This window comes from Saimiri boliviensis, chromosome 16 (assembly GCF_048565385.1).
Source record: "Saimiri boliviensis isolate mSaiBol1 chromosome 16, mSaiBol1.pri, whole genome shotgun sequence".
Classification (NCBI taxonomy): Eukaryota; Metazoa; Chordata; class Mammalia; order Primates; family Cebidae; genus Saimiri; species Saimiri boliviensis.
In genome coordinates this window covers 64,631,636-64,652,037 of record NC_133464.1, presented here as the reverse complement: position 1 = coordinate 64,652,037, position 20,402 = coordinate 64,631,636, and the positions used below count along the sequence as shown (strand labels likewise).

Genomic DNA, 20,402 nt, shown 5'->3' with positions numbered 1-20,402 from the left:
CCATGCCCAGCTAATTTTTTGTATTTTTAGTAGAGACGGGGTTTCACTATGTTGACTGGGATGGTCTCGATCTCTTGACCTCGTGATCCACCCGCCTCGGCCTCCCAAAGTGCTGGGATTACAGGCTTGAGCCACCGCGCCCGGCCTAGTGTTCCTTTATTTACAAAATACTTACACACCAATCAAAGTCATATAATTTTACAAATGAGTTGTCTCCAAGCAAACACGAATTGCAAATTGTCAATTAAATTTTTGCAATTCTAATATCTTAGAGTTCTTTAAGTGTAGTAATTACTTTGAAAGCAAGCAAAATATTTATATATTTCAATGATTATAAAACTAATCAGAGGCCAGGCGTGGTGACTCACGCCTGTAATTCTAGAACTTTGGGAGGCCAAGGCAGGCAGATCGCCTGAAGTCAGGAATTCAAGACCAGCCTGACCAACATGGTGAAACCCCGTCTATATTAAAAATACAAAAATTAGCTGGGTGTGGTGGCAGGCGCCTGTAATCCCAGCTAACTCGGGAGGCTGAGGCAGGAGAATTGCTTGAACCCAGGAGGTGGAGGTTGTAGTGAACTGAGATCACACCACTGCACTCCAGTCGGGGCAACAAGAGCAAAATTCCCTATCAAAGAAAAAATAAATAAATAAAAAGAATAATCATAATAAACAGATGACAAAGTATTAATACTATGATTTAATTTTTTTTTTTTTCCAGACGAAGTCTCACTCTGTCACCCAGGCTGGAGTGCAGTGGCACAATCTCGGCTCACTACAACCTCCACCTCCTGGGTTCAAGCGATTCTCCTGTCTCAGCCTCCCAAGTTAGCTGGGATTTCAGGCACATGCCACTACGCCCAGCTAATTTTTGTGTTTTCGATAGAGTTGGGGTTTGGCCATGTTGCCCAGGCTGGTCTTGAACTCCAGACTCAAGTGATCTGCCCAGCTTGGCCTCCCAAAGTGCCGGGATTACAGGTGTAAGCCCCTGTGCCTGGCCTTCATCTACGTTTATTTATCCTTCTCCATATCTACCCCATGTTTTTAATTTTTATTTCTTCCTAAGGGTCAGTTTTAATTATTCAACCCAGAGAAGGAGTGTTTTTTTTTCAGTCAGGCCAGAGTTGTGGATTCAGGTTGAGCACTGACATCTCAGGACTGAGGACAGGATGCTTGAGAGGCCCTGACAGGGGGACTCTCTCAGTCTATCACCCAATCAGTTAGGTCTTTATTACAGCCTGGTACATCAGGAAATTTACAGTGATTGGCCCTGACCAGACAGAAAGCGTTTAATTTCTTCAACTGTAGTCTTTTTTCCTCAGAGCATTTGTGCTCAACACCTTTTCTTCAGCACATCCTAAACAGCCTATTTTGCAACTGGGACCTGATTTGGCTTGCTAAAATCTTGGTCAAGTTGTTTCACTAAAATGACAACTTTTCTTTTTCTTTTCTTTCTTTTTTTTTTTTTTTTTTTGAGAAGGAGTTTCACTCTTGTTACCCAGGCTGGAGTGCAATGGTGCGATCTCAGCTCACCGCAACCTCCGCCTCCCAGGTTCAGGCAATTCTCCTGCCTCAGCCTCCTAAGTAGCTGGGATTACAGGGACGTGCCACCATGCCCAGCTAGTTTTTTGTATTTTTAGTAGAGACGGGGTTTCACCATGTTGACCAGGATGGTCTTGATCTCTCGACCTCGTGATCCACCCACCTCGGCCTCCCAAAGTGCTGGGATTACAGGCTTGAGCCACCGCGCCCGGCCTCATCAACTCTTAAGACTTATAAAAATGACAGTGATGACCAGTATTAGGAAGTCTCTTCTCTGGGGATGTTCTCTTTTTTCAGGAAGGGAACCTGGCTGCTGGCCGGCGAGGAGCTGAGCCATCCCCCTAGCGGGCCACTGCTCCACAGGCAAACCCCTTCCTTTCAGTCTGGATCTTCACTCCTGCCCTCTCAAGAGCCCCGTAGCCCCGATTCAGAGCCTCTCCCCTTTCGATTTTTCTAGAAAATAGATTATACCTCCATAAAGCAAGGGAAGGCGCAAAGTAAAGCTGGCAGGGTGGGTGTCGGAGACAATCTGCACAGGTGTGCACTAGCTTGGCAACAGGTTTTTAACAAAGTGCAAGTCCAAGATCAGAGTGCCAGCATGGTTGGGGTCTTGGTGAAGGCTGTCTTCCTGGTGTGCGGATAGCTGCCTTCTCATCACTGTGACTTCACTTCGTGGAAAGAGAGAGCGCTCTGGCCTCTTCCCCTTCTGTAAGGACACCAATCCCATCAGGGAGGTTTCACTGTCAGACCTCATCGAAACCTAATTACCTCCCAAAGATCCCATCTTCAAATTCCATTATATTGGGGATTAGGACTTCAACATATGAATGGGAGTAGGGTTGCTGGGGAGAGAAAAGGGTTTGTTCTGTTCAAGACAACCTGAAGGGCTATCCTAGCTTCAGAGCTCACCAGTAGGGTTAGCCGAGTCTGTTGTTGGGCCTGCATTTATTCGCCTTTCAGCTTCTCCCTCTACTTATCCTGCTTCCTTCTTTTTCCTTCCAGAAGCACTCATCCTAGGACTCCTTAATAAACATGCTGAAGGCTAAATTCCTGAAAGTCTGTGGCCTAGGGGAACCACACTTAGGACCGTAACTGACAGCTGCTTTGTAATTTATGAGTAGCTTCTGATATGTTCTCACTATCATCTTTAATCCTCGCAAACAACACTGGGAGGCATTAACTATTTTTCTGCTTTTAGGATAAGAAAACTGAGTGTCAAGAGGATATTTGCCCAGGGCCATATATAGCTTATTAGAAAAAAGACTGGGACTGCTTGGGGTGGCTAAAGCCTGTAATCTCAGCTTTTTGGTAGACTGGGGCAGGTGGATCACTTGAGGCCAGGAATTCAAGACCAGCCTGGCCAACATGGTGAAACCCCACCTCTACCAAAAATACAAAAATTAGCTGGGTATGGTGGCACCTGCTTGTAATCCCAGCTACTCAGGAGGCTGAGGCAGGAGAATCGCTTAAACCCAGGAGGTTGTGGTTAGCTGAGATTGCCCCACCGCATTCCAGCCTGGGTGACAGAGTGAGACTCTGACTCAAAAATAAATAAATAAATAAATAAGAAAGAAGAAGAAAAGTAAAGGAAAAAGAAAGCTGGGATTTAATCTTCGTCTCCTGACTCTGACAAAACAAAAGAAAGAAACAAATACAGGCCCCTGCCACGAGCTAGGTCATAGAATTTGATACGCAGAAGCTGACGACTTACGCCTCTTTCCCCGTAACAAAGCTGCACTGTCATTTCTGAAACCGTAAGCATGTAGACGCCAACATGCTCACCAGTTATACTCCAAGGCCAGAAACACTCAAAACATTAAAGAGACCAGTGAAATTTAAAAATGTCGACTGCCCTAATGAGTTTTCAGGTTTTCTCTCTGGGAAAATAACAGGCAAAAGCTGCTGTAATTCTCTCCAAGCAATGGGGCACCTAGGACACAGAGATGCCAATAGTCTCCTTAGCAACCATCCAAAATCGAGTTGCTAGAAGATGAAATCCTGATCTATTCATGCAGCAGATCACATGGGGTCAGGTACTGTTTATCTCTAGCAGAAAGCACCAGTCACTGAGATTTTAATTGCATCCTTATGATTTCTTTAAAAAAAAAAAAAAAGAAGTAAACAACAGAAATGAGAGCAGTTACTAATGAGCACACAGTGAACATAAAACATTCAGCTGGCTTCTTTAAAGCACATACTTTTATAAAGTGTGCTTCAGAAGCCGTTGCCTACGCGCGTGCGCACACACACACACATACACACATACTTTTTAGGGCTTCAGACGCTGCCTCTTCTTCATTAGAATTCAAAACTCACAAACCGAGCTCATTAGGTGAATGTTTGGCTCAGGAGGATTTTGCAGTCACATAGCCATTTGACTGTGATGTGTTTGCCTCAACCCACATTGATTTTTAATGAGCTTGCCTCCTAAAAAACCATAATACTGAGCAGTCTTGGGGTCAAACTAGAACTAACGGGTATAAATCAATGGCTTTTTTTTTTCTTCGTTAAAACAGCCTTGCTGAAGGAGCAGGTCATGACTGGTCATATAACCAACTGCTGAGCCCTTGACAGTTGTGGGTCTAAATTGTATTTTCTTTCGCCTTTCAGAACACTATTTTATTTATTAATTTAACAAATATTTATTGATATGTTTTTGATATTAATATGTGTGGGGCACTCATTAAGACTGAAAATTACGTATACACAGTGGTATAATTAATTAACAAAATTTCTCTACCAACAAATAATCTAAACCATGTTGTTTCATCGCGTTTCTGCAAATATCGAGGACTAGAGATGTTACTGGCAGAATAGCGCCGTTTCTCATATACATAAAGAAGGGTCATACTATTTTCAAGGGTCAATAAAGGAGCAATTGTGTAAAATCAAGTGTCTTGTCTTACAAATCAATTTTTCCTTAAGCTTTTGAAAAGAGTCGCTTTGAAAATCTAACCTTTGAAGGGAAAGGAATGACATTTTAAAATAATAGCTGTGGCTTTTCCTTTACTGGCTGCTAAATGGAGGCACGAGACCAAAGGCCCAAGGTATCTGACACCACTGAGTGGGAATGGAGTTTAGTCCTGAAGGGATTCCTGGTCTTTCTCTCTTTTTTGCTTTAGCTTCCATTTTCTTTTTATTCTCCTCCCCATTCTCTTTTGTTTCGCCTAATGGCCTATTAACGGAACTAAAAAGGTTTCAGGTCCCATGGTTGGTTGCAACTATCAGCCAGTTTGGGCTTTATAATTACAGCTGAACCTCCTCTGCCACTTTGTCTAGCATGCCCTGTGGGTTTGTTTTTAGAGATACAACTAGGAAGACACCACAGTAGATGCCTGACATACTGTCAGAATCACGCTGTTTGTAAAATACTGTGAAATTTCCCTTGATTTGTGGGGCAATTTTGAAAGTCAAGTCAGGGAACCTTAGACTCCTTATGGAGGGGATTTGCAGCAAGCTGGCAGCAGCGGTGGGCGTTTAATGTATGTGCTCATTCTCTTACTCCAATTTTAAGTAGGTTTCTGATCCTGAGGGAGTTGTTTTTCCCTTTTTTCTCTGGCACCTCTCTTCTTATGCAAAATTGTGTGATGCTGCAACTACTCTCATGAGATCAGGAGGTGGGGCAGGGGGTGAAAGGCTAGGGGAAAATAATTCTATCAAGGAATCAGATTAAAGATCTGTAACACTTTAGAGCTGGAAGAGGACTGAAAAATTATTTGTCTTGTTCACTGTTCTATCCCCAGAGCAATGAATATTCAATCAGTAGTTACTGAATGTGTAAATGAGTGAAGCATCACTCTTTCCCATTTCACAGATGGGAAATCTGGAGTCACAAAAATGAAAGATGTACCGAGTTTCGCAGGAAACTGGGGGAGCCAGAATTTTAAACCAGGCTTCCCAGACTTTCATGTGCACAGGAATCACCTGGGGATGTTGTTAAAATGCAAATTCTGCTTCAGTAGGTCAGAGACGGGCCTCTAAATTCTACATTTCTTTTCTTTCTTTCTTTCTTTTTTTTTTTTGAGACAGAGTCTCACTCTTGCCCAGGCTGGAGTGCAGTAGCGTGATCTTGGCTCACTGCAACCTTTGCTTCCTGAGTTCAAGTTATTCTTCTGCCTCAGCCTCCCAAGTAGCTGGGACTACAGGCGCAGGCCACCACATCCAGCTAATTTTTTTGTATTTTTGGTAGAGACAGGGTTTCACCATATTGGCCAGGTTGGTCTCGAACCCTTGACCTCATGATCCCCACACTTCGGCCTCCCAAAGTGCTGGGATTACAGGTGTGAGCCACTGCTCCAGGCTAAATTCTACATTTCTGATAAAGCACTGAGATAATTTAATATTGCTTGTCCTGTGACTACACTTTGTTTTGGGGTTTTTTGGTGTGTTGTTTTTTTTTTTTTTTTTTTTTTTTTTTTGAGACAGGGTCTTGCTTGTTGTCCAGGCTGAAATGCAGTCATACCATCATGACTCACTACAGCCTTGACTTCCTAGGCTCAAGGATCCTCCCACCTCAGCCTTCAAAGAAGCTGGGACTGCAGGCATGTGCCACTATGCCTGGCTAATTTTTTTAATTTTTTGTAGAGACAGGGTCTAGCCATGTTGCCAAGGCTGGTGTTGAACTTCTGGGTTCAAGTTATCCTCCCACCTCAGCCTCCCAAAGTTCTTAGATTACAGATGTGAGCCACCAGGCTTGGCCACAGGCACCACACTTTGAATAGCAAGTTTCTAAATTGCACATTTCAAACATCTTATTATGATGATGATGATGATGAGATGGAGTCTCGCTTTGTTGCTCAGGCTGGAGTGCAGTGGCATTAGCTCACTGCAACCTCCATCTTCCAGGTTCAAGCAGTTTTCCTGCCTCAGTCTCCCAAGTAGCTGGGACTATAGGCGTGTGCCACTATGCCCAGCTAATTTATATATATATATATATATATATATATATATTTTTTTTTTTTTTGAGACGGAGTTTCGCTCTTGTTACCCAGGCTGGAGTGCAATGGCGCGATCTCGGCTCACCACAACCTCCGCCTCCTGGGTTCAGGCAATTCTTCTGCCTCAACCTCCTGAGTAGCTGGGATTACCGGCACCCGCCACCATGCCCAGCTAATTTTTTGTATTTTTAGTAGAGACGGGGTTTCACCATGTTGACCAGGATGGTCTCGATCTCTTGACCTCGTGATCCACCCGCCTTGGCTTCCCAAAGTGCTGGGATTACAGGCGTGAGCCACGGCGCCTGGCCAATTTTTATATTTTTGTTAGAAACAGAGTTTCACCATGTTGGCAAGGCTGGTCTCGAACTCCTGACCTCAGATGATCCACCCACTTGGGTCTCCTAAAGTGCTGGGATTACAGGCATGAGCCAGCACGCCTGGCTCAAATTTCTCATAAGTATTTCCATGTTAATATACGTAACTGGCTATACCAGTTGTGTATTTTGTTTTACTCATTAAACTTAGAGTTTAAACTAGGATTATGTTACAATCAGCCCTTGTTGCATCACAAATGAGTATGTGGAGACTGTAAACTAAATGAACTGACTTATCCAGTTGCCAAGGTGATGCAGGATTTTTCTTAACCCCTTCGTTGGACTTGCAACAGGGATGCCCTGTTTACTCGGCCTGCCACGCTCAACCCCTTGCAGCAGGGAGAACGTGAGTGAGAAAGTGCAGCACCTGGATTGCTGCTTTGGGTGCTGGCAGGAGCAGGCTTCGTGTAGGCCCCGCAGCCGTGCCCAGGTGGGGGTGCCTGTGACCCCTGAAGCTCCAGAGGACGTGTTACAATGCTCTTTTAACTCTGCCGTCTGTGGACAGCAGTGTGTGATCAGCTCAGTGAGCCCCTTGCTTTGTCATGTGGGGTGGCTGCCCTCTGCCAGTGAGTGTGAAGGGTCAGTGTGACAGCCTTTTTTGGGTACCCTCACTCAGTGGGTCCCAAACTCTTGTCTGGCATCCAAGAAGAATGAGGTTGCCCGGACACTTGAAGGATGGTGAAGGTGGAGAATTATATTAGGTGATGGGAAATGGCTGTCAGCGGAGAGGGGAGCCAGAGACAGGACAGGCAGGAAAGCTTCCCCTGAAATCCAGCTGTCTCCAGCCGGCTCTTCCTTGTAGTCAAGCTGTCTCTGAAGTTAAGTAATCACTTCTCTGAAGCCCAGCCATTGCTCTGAAGGCAAGTCATCTCTCTCCAGTCAAGCCACTTTTCTCCCTGTACCAACTGAGTTTGGGGTCTTTATAGGCACAGGATAGGGGCATGGGGTGAGCCATAGTTAGTTTTGGAAAAGGGAACATTCGATCAGTTAAAAGACATTATTCAGAAAGAACCAATTGGAAGAGAGCTGGCAAACGGGGATAGAAGTTCTCACTTCAGAGGCAGGTTTCAGGGTTCTTGGTTCAAAGGTAGGGTTTTGGCAGGGACCCAATTCTGCCTGCCTAGAATTTCTCTGCCTGCTACCTCTATCAAAGGGGTATGGTTAAAAGGAGATTTTTTTTTTTTTTTTTTTTTTTTTTTTTGAGATAGAGTCTTGCTCTGTTGCCTAGGCTGGAGTGCAGTGGCATGATCTTAGCTCACTCTGCCTCCTGGGTTCAAGAGATTCTTATCTCTCAGCCACCCAAGTACATGAGATTACAGGCACGTGCCACTACACCCAGCTAATTTTTGTATTTTTATTAGAGATGGGGTTTCCTCATATTGGCTAGGCTGGTCCTGAACTCCTGATCTCAAATGATCCACCCACCTCAGCCTCCCAAAATGCTGGGATTACAGGCATCAGCCACCCCAATCAGTCCTAGACCAAGGACCAAGGTTTTATCATTCAGATGAAGCCTCCCTGTAGCAAACCTCAGAGTTCTTATCAGAGCTGAGAAAGTGCCAAACTCTTAGTAAATTCTCTCATAGATCAGGGAAAAGACTTGGAAAGCAAAAGGGATTTTTTTTTTTTAACCAAATGTAGATTTTCCCCACAAGAGGCAGCTTTGCAGGGTCACTTCAAAATATGTAAAAGAAAAATACATTTTGGAGTAAAATATTTTGATTTCTTTCAGGGCCTGCTGTCATGTGATGTTATACTAAAGTTAGGCTAGAATTTGGCGTCTGTTTCTTCAGTCTTAAGATTTCCATTGTAATGCTGAAGCTGCTCAGCTATGCCTGAATTTCAAAGGGAGGAGGGTAAAATAAGGGATGTCAGACAACCCCCTTCCAAACATGACCTGAACTAGATTTTTAGGTTTACTTTGGAGTGCCTTTGGCTGAGGCAGGGTGCAGGCATCAGTAGCCTGAGAGGCATAGACTTTTATTTTTGGTTTACACAATAATGACAAAAAAAAAACACCGAAGTTAGAGGACCATGTTGGAGCAGGTTTTCAGTGGGTTCAAGCAAAAGGGAAAGCGTCTGTGTTTGTCCATGTCTTCTCACTCATTCTAGAGGAGTGATCCTTCTGACCGCTATACTGACATTCAAGCAGCCTAGTTACTCAGGAGGCTGTGGCAGGAGAATTGCTTGAACCCGGGAGGTGGAGGTTGCAGTGAGCCAAGATTGGGCCACTATATTCCAGCCAGGGTGACAAAGCAAGACTCCATCTCAAAAAAAGAGAAAATTTTGGTCTCCACAACCTCTTATCTTTTTTTTTGAGTGGGTAGCAGCAAGATCATAGCTCATTGCAGCCTCAGCCTCCTGGGCTCAAGGGATCCTCTTACTTCAACTTCCCAAGTAGCTAATAATTATTTTATCTGTAGAGATGAGGTCTTGCTTATGTCCGGGCTGCTCTAGAATTTCTGGCTGAAGCAGTCCTCTTGCCTCAGCCTCCCAAAATGCTGGGATTACAGGCATGAGCCACCACACCTTGCCCCAGATAATTCCTTTCTACTGATTCCAGGTCTTTAGATAATAACTCTTTCAACCAATTGCCAATCAGAAAATCTTGGAATCCACCCATGACCTGGAAGCCCCACTTCTAGTTATCCCACTTTTCTGGAACAAACCAATGTAGATCTTACATGGATTTGTTGCAGGACTTTTCCTTAGTTCAGCTAAAGACAGGGTTCATTGTCCCATGGCCGTGAAAGTTTAGGCTCACAGGTGGTTTGAAGGGTGAGTAAAACAGGGTTTTATTGGGTGAAAAGGAAAAAAAGGCGGGAACAGGCACTCTCCGCAAGGCCAGAGTTACTCTAGTGGGCTTTCCATCTTGCAGTTTGAATCCTAGGTGTGTGAAGAGGAGGGGCCAGGCTCCTTCCAGCTGCCAACAGTGGGGTGAACTTCTGTAGCTCCACCCCAGTTTGCTGGCCAGTTGGAGTTTGCCAGGGACCCCCTCCCACCTGACTGTCTCACATTGATTGATGTCTATGTCTCCCTAAAATATATAAAACTAAGATGTAGCCCAACCACTTTGGGCACATGTTGTCAGGACCTCTTGAGGTTGTGCAATAGGCATGTCCTTAACCTTGGCAAAATAAACTTCTAAATTGACTGAAACTTATCTCAGATACTTTTTGGTTTACAGTTGGTTAGTTAAACTTAGAACTGTTTGTACCCCTGAAACCAGCTAACCACAGAGAATACCCTCTCCTCTTCAGATAACTGAGACATTCCCTGCTTGCAAAACAACCCAAACCATAAAAATCACCCCATCTGTAACTTATTTCCCCATTGATAAAAAAAAAAAAAAATCTCAGGTAAAACCACCTTAAGACACTCTGGAGTGCAATAGCCAGAAAAAGATCATCTCCTTAGAGAGAGCGAGAGAGAGAGAGCATGAGTGAGCACAAACTATCCTTATGACCTAGCTGTGAAAATCCTATAACATCACTTTCACCACATTCTATTTCTTTGAAGTGAATCACCAGCGGTCTGGCCCACATCATGAGGGAGTGTACTAGGCTTCACATTTTCAGGAAAGGAGCGTCAGATGTATTGGGACATATTTTTAAACCACCTAATGATCATATCCAGTGGCAGTAGAAGAAATTGCCCAGGAAGATAGGCAGTAACTCAGGTCCAACAGCAGCTTGTTCTAGCATTCTCTCAGCATAACTATTATTGTCCTCATTTTTTTTTGCTTGGTGGAATTAAAATAATATAGAGTTCACCTAAATTCAAATAGTACTACAGTAAATACAACATATTTACTTTATTCTGCCTTCTCACACGAGAAGATATTGTTTAAATCTGTCTGGATATACAGAGGAATTTTTATCCTAGTATTTGTCTCTCTACCATTTGCCAATCCACCACCACAAGCAATACAGAAAATCAGGGATATTAGGTGCACACTTTGGAAAATCATCAGCAACACACGCTTTATGCAAAAAAAAAAATTGTAGACAAAAGAGTGAGAGAGAGCTGTTTTCATCACAGAGGGAAGAGATTCTTGGAAGGAAGCCTCATAGAGTTAACCAAAATAATGAATAAGCTGAGTCTAAAGGGTTACAGTAATTATTTTATGTTAAAGACGTTAGGAGAACACAAATCTACTGAAAACAATTTTGCATTAGAATTCAATTTAAAAGGCTCCATTATAACTCTCATAAGACTAATGATAAATCTTTGGGTTCTTTGTGGGTATTGGATTTGTGATTTACAAAGAGGATGTTTGATCCCAGGGAAGCAATTAACATCTATTTCATAAAATAGCATTCATTGCTCAAGGTCTCTGAAACCTGAAGGAATTGTAAAAGATCAATAATCAGTTTTTTTGTTGTTGTTGTTCAAAAGACGGGGTTTCACCATGTTGGTCGGGCTGGTCTTGCTCCCGACCTCAGGTGATCCACCCACCTTGGCCTCCAAAATTCTTGGATTACAGGCATGAGCCACCACATCCGGCTAATAATCACTTTTAAAATATGATTCACATAATGCTCTCTGGATTCAGGAAATGGGCAAATTCTGATTATTTTATTAATGAGGGGTATACAGGAACAAAATAATATAAAATGATAAGAAACTGCTAAGGACTTTCTCCCCTGCCGTGGTTGAATCTGAACCTTGAAGCCAGAAAAATAAATAGCAATGCAGCAGAAATATCACTAACTACTGTCTCCTCACAGGAGTCATTCCATCTTGATCAATTCTGTCCTTCCAAGTATAGCTTGAGTTTACTGGTGCTGAGACATTAGAGCAGGTGTCCCCAAACTTTTTACACAGGGGGCCAGTTCACTGTCCCTCAGACCTTTGGAGGGCTGCCACATACTGTGCTCCTCTCACTGACCACCAATGAAAGAGGTGCCCCTTCCTGAGGTGTGGCGAGTGGGGGGGTGGATAAATGGCCTCAGGGGGCCACATGCGGCCCTCAGGCCGTAGTTTGGGGACGCCTGCATTAGAGAGATGTGTCCACCTTGGGCAACTAGCCACAGAACAAAGACTTGTAACCCAGGCCAGATTTTCTTCACTTGGTGGCCACCCAGTGAGGTGTTAATTGTCCACGAAGTTGAAAACATATACAGGCAGACCAGTTACCTGGCACTCAACTCTCCTAGTTTAACAATTTCAGAAGACCATAACTTCTTTTTGGATGCTTCACAGGCAAATGCTGTAGAAATCCATTATATCTAGGAATAAAAGCAAATAGGAAATCAAGCAACTGTGAATTTCGAGACTTCAATTTTAATGGGCCATAAAGGCTTTTTCTTCATGGGTGATCAAAAGATGTGGATAAAAATAAAACAAAAAAGACAATGGTTTTGAATTAGCTGGGAGTGGTAGCACATGCCTGCAATCCCAGCTACTCAGGAGCTTAGGCAGGAGAATTGCTGGAACCTGTAGTCCAGCCTGGGCAACAGAATGAGATGCCATCTCAAAAGACAATGGCTTTGGGGTGGAGGAATAAAGAGGATTGTGAGCATGGGAATCAGTATTGTAGGAGATTGAGTGATGATTTGTTTGGGGTACTCTTCCAGTGCTCAGGGTGCATGTTTTTTCTTTTTCTCTTTTCCCCTTAACATAAAATAAGAAAGATGTATTTTTCAATCCAGGTACTTGTTGACCACCTATTTGATGTTCACAGTATGAAAACTTCAAACTGCCTTTGTTTAGGTCTGTGCCAGAATCAACTTTTAATACTATATTTAATAGAGAAAATGATGAGAAAGTTTCTACAAAGAAAAAATGACAGAATTAGAACATCACCATTTTGCAATCCTAATGAATTACCAGGTTTAGGTAACGATCATTAATGGCTGCTAACATCATAGAAAGAAAGAAAACTTGACATTATATATCTCATGCTAGAAGTGCACAAGACCACTTAAATAGTCTTCCCCTCCACCAAAATCCAACCTGAATCTGATCATACCTTGAAATCTAACTACCATGTTTAGAAAATACAAGGGAAGGATGGGTGTGGTGACTCATGCCTGTAATCCCACCACTTTGGGAGGCCAAGGGGGGGTGGATTACTTGAGGTCAGGAGTTCAAGACCAGCCTGGCCAACATGGTGAAACCCCTGTCTCTAATAAAAATATAAATCTTAGCTGGGTCTGGTGGTGTGTGCCTATAGTCCCAGCCATTTGGTTGTGTCTGTGGGAAAAGGTGAGGTGACAGGACAGAGGAGGGGCAGCTGAGTGGTCTCTGGTGGGTAGCTGAGGCTCTGGACACTGGTGGCTTCAAGGTGTGACTTCTTCCTCAGGTGGACAAAGAGACCAACACCGAGACCCCAGCCCCATCCCCCACAGTGGTGCGACCCAAGGACCAGAGGGTGGGCACCCCGTCCCCGGGGCCATTTCTTCAAGGGAGCACCATCATCTGCTCTAAGACCTTCTTCCCGGGACCCCAGAGCCAGTACGTGTGACGGGTAAGTGAGCGTGCGGCCCCCTTCTCCTCCCCTCAGGGTAGTCGAGAGCCTTATACAGGGCTGGGTGCAAATCCCATTACTCTCAAGGTTTTGGATGACTTTGGGCATGTTAAACACCTCAGAGCCTCAGTTTACTCAGGTGAAGTTCACAGGTCTACTTCATAGGATTGTTTTAGATAAGCAATAGAGAAGGCTTTGTAGTTAGGACTTGGTCAATGCTATTACAATTCCAACCAACTCACTTCCTCCTTGTTCACACTCTGGCCTGCCCTCCTACAACCATGTGCTGAGATCAGAGGGGGACCCCTCAATATCCTCAAGATACACAGGCATGTCTTTCCCACCTCCAGGGCAATTCTGATGTACAGCCTGAGGCACCTATAGAAAGGGTCCTTGAACTGAACATTCTTTGGCTCCACCCATTGATATTTATCTAATATTTTCACCTACCCCCGATGTGAAAACTATCCTCCCCCGACAGTTGTGTATTTGGGTAGAAAGTCTGATCTATCGAAAAGGAAGCCCCTAGCTTTTGCTCTTAGTGGAATGTGAACACAATTGCTCATTGATATTCAGCACACATGGCTTCTCTGGCTTTGAAATCTGAACATTAGTGAGATCCATCTGTTTAATATGGTATTTTAGGGTGTATTCTTATTTGTGATTTTTATTTGGGCACTTTGATCAAGTATTTCAGTGCTGTTTCCTAACTATAATTTTATTTAACATATAAAATATGATATAAATGTTTTGTTAAATTACATATGCAAGTAAATTGGATTTCATTACAGTAATGATAAATTAAATTTTCTCATGCTTTATTTAACACTTTATTCCCACAGCAATACCTAATGAGCAATTAAAGTTATTTACTGAGAGTGAAGGCTTCTTGCAGGCCACAGCAGCCATATGTCACATTAGACATAAGGCACTGAACAGAAGCAATTCAACAGAATCATGTCATCCATCAGGCAAAATACATGCAGAGTCTTATCTGATCTCCCAGAAGGAGCAATATTGTGCGTGTATGTTTTGTTTCATTTTCTCATTCTGAGTTATCACTTGGTAGATGGTCCTGTTCCTATTTTGCTATACAGCAAAGAATTACAAAGCCTTGTCAATTTGGCCTCCTAAATCTATCTCTGATACGTTTCAAATGGATCCATTTCTTTTCATCTTCACTAACACTTTCCTAATTGAAACCACTATCCTTTCCCATCTGGACTAGTAAAATAGGGTCTCAACCAACCTCTTGTTTTTCATTCTGGTCTCCTCCAATCCATTTTTTTCCACAGCAACTACAGGGATCTTTTGAAAATGAAAATACAATTATTTTATATTCAAGCTTAAATTATCCTTCCAGTTTACATTTGCTTTGAACAAGGTCTTCAAGACCTCTTCAGCCAGTGACATTGCCTCAGTTTCACGATGGCCTGCCCACTGGCATCCTCTCTCTCTCACAAATACCAACATACCAGGGGCTTCCCTCCTCAGGGTTTGCAGATGCTACTTCCTTTTCCTAAAACACTTCTGAAGAAATAAATAATATTAAACCTAAAGGTAACAAAAACTTAATACTCACCACTTCCTAATTCTTTTTCTGTATTTTATTATTATCCATACTCCTAAAGTTTTAATGTATCTGTCTAGTGAAAATACTATATAATGTATTACAATAGTATACAGTTTATTTATTTATTATCATTTTTATGAGACTTAGTCTCACTCTGTCACCCAAGCTGGAGTGCAGTGGTATGATCTTGGCTCACTGCAACCTCCACCTCCTGGGTGCAAGTGATTCTCATGCCTCAGCCTCCTCAGTAGCTGGGATTACAGATGTGTACTACCACCCCAGCTAATTTTCATATATATATATATTTTTTTTGAGACGGAGTTTCGCTCTTGTTACCCAGGCTGGAGTGCAATGGCACGATCTCGGCTCACCGAAACCTCTGCCTCCTGGGTTCAGACAATTCTCCTGCCTCAGCCTCCTGAGTAGCTGGGATTACAGGCATGCACCACGATGCCCAGCTAATTTTTTGTATTTTTAGTAGAGACGGGGTTTCACCATGTTGACCAGGATGGTCTCGACCTCTTGACCTCGTGATCCACCTGCCTCAGCCTCCCAAAGTGCTGGGATTACAGGCTTGAGCCACCGTGCCCGGCTAATTTTCATATTTTTAGTAGAGACGGGGTTTCTCCATGTTGGCAAGGCTGGTCTTTAACTCCTGGATTCAAGTGATCCACCTGCCTTGGCCTCCCAAAGTGCTGGGATTACAGGTATGAGCCACTGTGCCCAGCCTATACAGTTTATATACTATACAATGCACAGTGCATCTCTTCCAGCCTTGCCTTCAGTGATCTCTCTTTGGAAGCTTGAAATCAGCTATTGTAGAAGTACTTCCAACACAGAAATTGGCAAACACTACAAATCAGGGCTTTCCTAGGGGTAGGGGAGTTTAGGGTACCCAGTTGTTAAACATTTACCAGTATACTGCTGCCTATAATAAACTTTTGTGTTTCCTTTCAATTATTTGACCCAATATAATTAATGCAGTTACCAAATAAATTTCCACATCATAATGTAAAATTATTTTAATATATTTTCTCATTTAGTCACATAATAACTCTACAAGGTGAGTATAATTCCATTACATAAGCAAGGAAACAGGTATAGAGAGATTAACATAATTAGGCTGTTACACAGCAGAGGTATCACTTGGAAATATATTTGACTGGCCAGGTGCAGTGGCTCACGCTTGTAATCCCAACGCTTTGGGAGGCTGCGGTCGGGGGATCCCCTGTGGTCAGGAGTTCAAGACCAGCTTGGCCAACATGGTAAAACTGCATCTCTACTAAAAATACAAAAGTTAGCTGTGCCTGGTGGTGCTTGCCTGTAGTTCCAGCTACTTCAGAGGCTGAGGCAGCAAAATCAGTTGAACCCAGGAGGCAGAGAGAGGCTGCAGTGAGCCAAGATCATGCCACTACACTCCAGCCCGGGTGACAGAGCAAGACTCCATCTCAAAAAAAAAAAGAAAGAAAAAGTAAAAAGTGTGACTCCAAAGCTCATGTGCTCTCTCTATAATAAACAATATGGAAACTATTATTTTAGGAAGTATTCAGTTTTGTTTGTGTATAACTAGGGAAACAAGGAATCTCCCAGTAATTTGGGCATGCTCTGAAGGAGAGAACTGTTGAAGGAAAAGGCAGGGAGAATTCAGAGAAGGAGTTTTATAGCCTTGGTGTGATATTGAAGCAAACTTATTTAACTACTACATCACTAATGTCAGGCAAACTGAATGAATTATCACAACACCGTATTCATTTATAATTTTTGAATGGCAGTGTTTATGTTCGTAACCAATAGGTAATGAGTCTGGCTTATTAAGAAAGACTTAGTGGTAACATTTTTTGCCTGTATGAACTCTCCTGGAGATAATACTTTCTCTTGCTAGAAAGTTTGAGTGAGTGTGAACAAAGAAAATCTCTGGCTTGGAGAGACCAGGCCTGTGTGTGATGGCCAAGGACAAAATCTGAAAGTGAATTCAGCTATCTGTTAAAGTCATTCTAATTCCCTCAACTCACTTGTAACATCTCGCCTAATGGCTTTGCTGCTTATACTCCCAATAGCTACCTGATAGAACTGTGGTGTTCTGAATTAACAAGGCATGAGGGAATTCTAGCTGTAAGACTTTCTGGTAAACTTTTTCACATGCCTCAGACCTTGGAAACTGGCCCAGTTCTAATGAACTATATTGATTAGAAAAATATCAATTAGAATTCTATCGATTAGAATGCTATCGTTTAGAACGATTCTCAGATTTTTGTGTGCCTAAGAAACACTCTGGGAGCTTGCTAAAAATGTCAATTTCCAGACTCACCTCCAGAAAGTCTAATTCTGTTTGCCTGGATTGGGGCTCAGGTGTCAACATTTTAAAACACGTTTTCCCCAGGGAATTCTAATGCAACTTGTACAGGAACCAGAGGGTGAGAACACTCATTTAAGATTGAAGCACGTTTGGTGGTGGGTGTGGTGTTTGGGGTTCGTTCCTGCTGCAGCTAGTCTAGAAGACCCATAAAAAAGAATGTAGTCCTGCCTATTAAGCAGGTTGGGGCCAGGCACAGTGGCTCATGCCTGTAATCCCAGCACTTAGGGAGGCTTAGGTGGGTGGATTGCTTGAACCCAGGAGCTCAGGCCGTGTCCACCTGGGCAACATGGTGAAACTCTGTCTCTACAAAAAAATAGATGGATGTGGTGGTGTGCACCTGTAGTCCCAGCCACTTGGAAGATTGAGGTGGGAAGATAGCTTGAGCCCGAAAGGTCGAGGCTGCAGTGAGCTGTAATCGTGTCATTGAACACTCCAGCCTGAGTGACAGAGCAAGACTCTGTCAAAAAAAAAAAAAAAAAAAAAAAAAAAAAGCAGTAAAGAAGGTTGGGTGGTCTTGAGGTCTGACCTAGAATCTAAGCCCTAGATAAAGGTGGAGTTTCAAGTTGCCCTAAGCACTACTAGACTTTTTGGAAAACTTGCAGCCAGCAGAGTGCTTGGGTCCTCCCTCCCAGAACTGCATTCATGCCTTACAAATTTTGATAATAATTTGACTAGTTAATCATTTGAAGGAGTACAAAATTTTGGTGTTACCTTTTTTGGGGCACTGACCTCTGCGTCTTATGCTCTGTGAGCCCCATACTGGTATATGGTCTCAGACCCTGGATGTTGATATGTTTAATGACATATAGAGCTATATTAAGGAAAAGTAATATCTACCTGGCACATTGTTCTAAGGATTAAATGGGATAATACAGAAAACAACTAGCCGAGCATCTGGCCTATAATAGGTGCTTAGGAAGGTGAGGGATCTGGCTGTAATATCTATCACCCTGAGGGTCTCCTCAGTAAATCTGTGAATCTGGTTCACAGAGGCTGCGCCCTCGTTTTCTCTCATGGTTCTATAAACAAACCTCTTCAAGCTAGAAAGGGTTTGAAAAGGACAGACTGGAGAGGCTTGCTCTTTGTTCAACAGTGTATGAGGAAGAGGTGCTCAATAAGTTGTTTTATTCTTTATTCTATATAATCCTTTTTCAATCTCCACTTTTCCTTCTCTTTTTGTTTTTTGTGGTTTTGTTTTTTTTGTTTTTTTTGTTTTTTTTTTTTTGAGACAGAGTTTCGCTCTTGTTACCCAGGCTGGAGTGCAATGGCGCGATCTCGGCTCACCGCAACCTCCGCCTCCTGGGTTCAGGCAATTCTCCTGCCTCAGCCTCCTGAGTAGCTGGGATTACAGGCACACGCCACCATGCCCAGCTAATTTTTTGTATTTTTAGTAGAGACGGGGTTTCACCATGTTGACCAGGATGGTCTTGATCTCTCGACCTCGTGATTCACCCGCCTCGGCCTCCCAAAGTGCTGGGATTACAGGCTTGAGCCACCGCGCCCGGCCTTTGTGGTTTTTTTTTTGAGATGGAGTCTCACTCTGTCGCCAGGCTGGAGTGCAGTGGCTTGGATCTTGGCTCACTGCAACCTCTGCCTCCCAGGTTCAAGTGATTCCCTGCCTCAGCCTCCTGAGTAGCTGGGACTACAGGCACACACCACTACTCCCAGGTATTTTTTGTATTTTAGTAGAGACGGGGTTTCCCCATGTTGGTTAGGATGGTCTCAATCTCCTGACTTCGTGATCCACCTACCTCGGCCTCCCAAAGTGCTGGGATTAAAGGTATGAGCCACCACACCGGGCCTCTTTTCTTCTCTAGCCTTTTCATTAGCCATTATTCTCTCCCAATCTCTGTACGAGCGCACGCACGCGCGCACACACACACACACACACACACACACATACACACACCCCATACATTTTAAGGCCTCCCATGACCCAGAGATGAAGGCCAGTTTTCCAATTTTTAAAGTCCATTCCTGGGGTGCTCTAGGCTACCTTGCTTCTCTTCTCCCATGGTCTCATATTTCAATTTATTCCTTCTACTTGATTAAAGCTTAGAGCAGTTCCCTTCATCCACTTACCCTTTATATGTTTTAGGCCCTTTCCCAAGTTGTTGCCCAAGAAGAAACCTTCATTTTCTACTTAATTTTTAAAAATCTTTTTCTTGTTTTTAGAGACGGGGTCTTGCTATGTTGACCAGGGTGGTCTCGAACTCCTGATCTCGTGATCCACCCCCACCCCCCGGCCTCCCAAAGTGCTTGGAATACAGGCGTCAGCCACCACATACGGCCGGAACTTTCATTTTCAACACACTCCTGGTCTCTCCCATCTTTCCTATTAGTTTTGCTAGCTAATAGTAGAGTTTTGACAGCTTTTCCTGGCTCTATGCTGAACTTACATAAAATTTCCTCAGTTTTGTGCATTGCTCTGATGTGTGACTCAAAAAATTACTTGCCGGCCGGGCGCGGTGGCTCAAGCCTGTAATCCCAGCACTTTGGGAGGCCGAGGCGGGTGGATCACGAGGTCAAGAGATCGAGACCATCCTGGTCAACATGGTGAAACCCCGTCTCTACTAAAAATACAAAAAATTAGCTGGGCATGGTGGCGCGTGCCTGTAATCCCAGCTACTCAGGAGGCTGAGGCAGGAGAATTGCCTGAACCCAGGAGGCGGAGGTTGCGGTGAGCCGAGATTGCGCCATTGCACTCCAGCCTGGGTAACCAGAGCGAAACTCCGTCTCAAAAAAAAAAAAAAAAAAAAAAAAAAATTACTTGCCATTCTTAACAATACCTTATTGTTTGTTTCTCTTCAGCGAATGTTCCTTCAACCAAAGCCTACTGAAATCTGACAATGTATCAAACACTGTGCTAGACATTGTGGATATAAAATGAATAAAGCATTATTTTTTATTTGTCAATTATACCTCAATAAAGCTCTTTTCATCTAGGAGGAGTTCATAGTCTGGAAAGCAAAGGCAGATATGTAAACGTAGATATTATAGTGCAGAGTGCTAAGTATCACACTGTGATGTGAAGAAAAACTAATTTCTTCTGGGGGAGTTAATAAAAGGTGTCACAGAAAGTGACATTTCCATTGGTCTTGAACCATAAGTAGGAGTTTGGCAACCAGAGGACAGGGGTGGGAATGAGG

General features: G+C 43.4%; 1 long non-coding RNA gene across 1 annotated transcript; it reads left to right on the top strand.

Annotated features, from left to right (window-relative positions):
* Positions 1-7,208: 7,208 nt before the first annotated feature.
* Positions 7,209-12,994, top strand: LOC141581561 (uncharacterized). Its single transcript, XR_012514256.1, has 3 exons — positions 7,209-7,359; positions 8,081-8,171; positions 12,539-12,994. It is a non-coding gene; the product is annotated as an uncharacterized LOC141581561 (long non-coding RNA).
* The last annotated feature ends 7,408 nt before the right edge of the window (positions 12,995-20,402 follow it).